Source organism: Aethalodelphis obliquidens, unplaced genomic scaffold (genome assembly GCF_003676395.1).
Source record: "Aethalodelphis obliquidens isolate GAN/ISIS:26980383/991018 unplaced genomic scaffold, ASM367639v1 scaffold12, whole genome shotgun sequence".
In the NCBI taxonomy this organism is placed as follows: Eukaryota; Metazoa; Chordata; class Mammalia; order Artiodactyla; family Delphinidae; genus Aethalodelphis; species Aethalodelphis obliquidens.
In genome coordinates this window covers 22,869,447-22,871,655 of record NW_020837956.1, presented here as the reverse complement: position 1 = coordinate 22,871,655, position 2,209 = coordinate 22,869,447, and the positions used below count along the sequence as shown (strand labels likewise).

General features: G+C 55.6%; 1 protein-coding gene across 2 annotated transcripts in view; it reads left to right on the top strand.

The window, feature by feature from the left end:
* Positions 1-928: 928 nt before the first annotated feature.
* MAPRE3 (microtubule associated protein RP/EB family member 3) overlaps positions 929-2,209 on the top strand; it is a 48,458-nt gene continuing 47,177 nt past the window's right edge. Inside the window, exon 1 of one of the 2 annotated variants that reach the window (XM_027113615.1) lies at positions 929-1,357. The gene's annotated coding sequence lies outside the window, so the exon portion shown is untranslated. The remainder of the gene's footprint in view (positions 1,358-2,209) is intronic. The other variant, XM_027113616.1, reaches the window with a different exon arrangement.

Below are 2,209 nucleotides of genomic sequence, written 5' to 3'. Positions count from 1 at the left end.
CCTACAAGGGGCATGTAGTCTGATTGAAGAGACACATGCCAACCAAGGACAATACTGTAAGATGTGTATGGAGGTATACAAAAGGAGGTATGTACAAGATGGGTACAGAGGTGACCTTAAGATATCCACGGGAGTCAGGGCTGAGGGAAGGAGACCCAGAAGTAGTTTGCACAAAGAGAACCAAGCTAATGAAATCATGAAGTGGTGAGCATAGTGGAACCCTGGGTGGAGTACTGGAGGACAAGGACAGTAGGTGTGGACAGGAAGAAGAGGGATCTAGAAGAACTGGGGAGATCCATAAAAGCTGACCTAGAACAGGGAATCTGGGAACACCAATGAACATATCAAGGAGGGAGCTAGTTATGAGGGGGTAGAATTTAAACTAGCTAGTGGGCAAGATGAAGAAACAGGTATCGTTTACAAACGCATTGGGACAGAGACAATAAGGTTGATAAAAATTTGTGACATGTGTATAGAAGACTTTGTTAGCTCCATTTAGAGGTAAAGGTATAGACTTTTGGGCAGGAGACAAAAAGGAATGCTTAACACAGGCAGAGGAAAATTGAATTTGGGGATTAGAGTAACAGGCTGCGATTGAAAGCCATAAACCAAGAGAGGAGAGAAAGCCCAGCCTTACCTCTCTCCTGTTGCTTAAAAAGAAGAAATATTCTCCCCTTTCTCCTTTGCAGTAGCCGTGAGACAGATAAGAATCCGTCATCTAGAGGGAGGAGATATGGGGATATATGTATATGTATAGTTGGTTCACTTTGTTATAAAGCAGAAACTAACACACCATTGTAAAGCAATAAAGATGTTAAAAAAAAAAAAAAGAATCCGTCATCTGGCTACTATGGAATCAGGTGTAAATGGTTGTTCTTTCTGTGATCAGTTAGGGTGGAGGAATTGTTACCCCGTTGCTAAGGAAAGAGGAAGGGGCTGTTTCCAGTTGCCATGGAGACAAGGTAAGAGCGTTCCCTCGATACCGCCGTAAATTTATGAGGCGGTGTCCTCTCCCTGTTGCTATGGCGACTTAGAGGGACTGTTCTCGTCGTCCCCACCTCCCATCGCAGTTGCTAACACAAGGTGGAAGTAGGGGCTGTCCTTCCCTCTCCAACCAGTTGCCTTGGAGACGGCTGGTGCCCTGGCCCCGCCCCGCTCGGACTGACAGCGGTGGCCGCATCGCGCCTGCGCAGTGCTCTCTTCCCCCGCAGTCTCTGTGCGTTGAAGCCGGAGACCGCGGCGGCCTCTGTTAGGACCCTCCGCCCCAGAGCCGCCGGCCGGAGCCGCAGCCTCAGCCGCAGCGCCCCCGCCGCCTGTCCCCTCCCCCGCCGCCTCCGCCGGAGCCATCTCGCGCACTGTGAGTCCAGGCCGAGGCGACCGACGCCGTGGGGCTGAGTCAGCGGGAGGCCCGGGCCCGAGCTGGGGGAGGGGAACCGAGTTGCCCCCCTCGCCTCCCGACCCGCGCACCCGCCCCCCAACTGCGTCTCCCCCACGCCCGCCTCCCTTCCTCCACCCCTCTCTCCCGGGCTCCCCGCGGCCTCAGCCGTCAGGCCTCCCCGAGCCACTCCCCCTCCCCTTCTCTCCCCACAGACCCACCTTGGGGCTTCTTTCCCGCTGGATGCGGCGCTACCGCACCTCTGCTCTGGACAGACTTTTCCCCAAAAAAACTGCCCCCCGTTCGCCCTTGTCCCTTCTCCTTACTCCTCTTGGGCCTGACATCTCCGGCCTCTCGGGTTTTCCCCAGTGATATGCCAGAAAAAGAGTGACAAGGGAGAGAGCGAGGGGAGACTGGGGGGAGGGGGGGACGTTGTGCCTGCCCAAACGTTGGGGCCTCAGGTTTCCTACCCACACGCTCCTGCCCCGGCTGGCGTGGGGAGGCAGGTCTGGACAGTACTAGCTGGCTGCTAAGAGCTTGTGGGTCTTTCCGAGTAGATTTGCTGGGAAGCGTTCCGCCCCATCATCATGATCAGCTACTGCTTAGTGAGCACTCTCTAGTGCACGGTGGCCTTCTAGTGGGCTGAGCTCTGGCTTTGGCGGGCGCTGTGGAGAGGGACTAGAGAGAGTGGAGGGAGGGGAAGAAAAGGTTGCGTTTGGGAGCTGAAGTTCCTGCGCTTCCAGTGCGTTGTTGTGAATAAGCATCTTGCAGTACTCTTTAACATGCTTTCCATCCCCCCCCCCCCCCCCCCCCCCCCCCCCCCCCCCCCCCCCC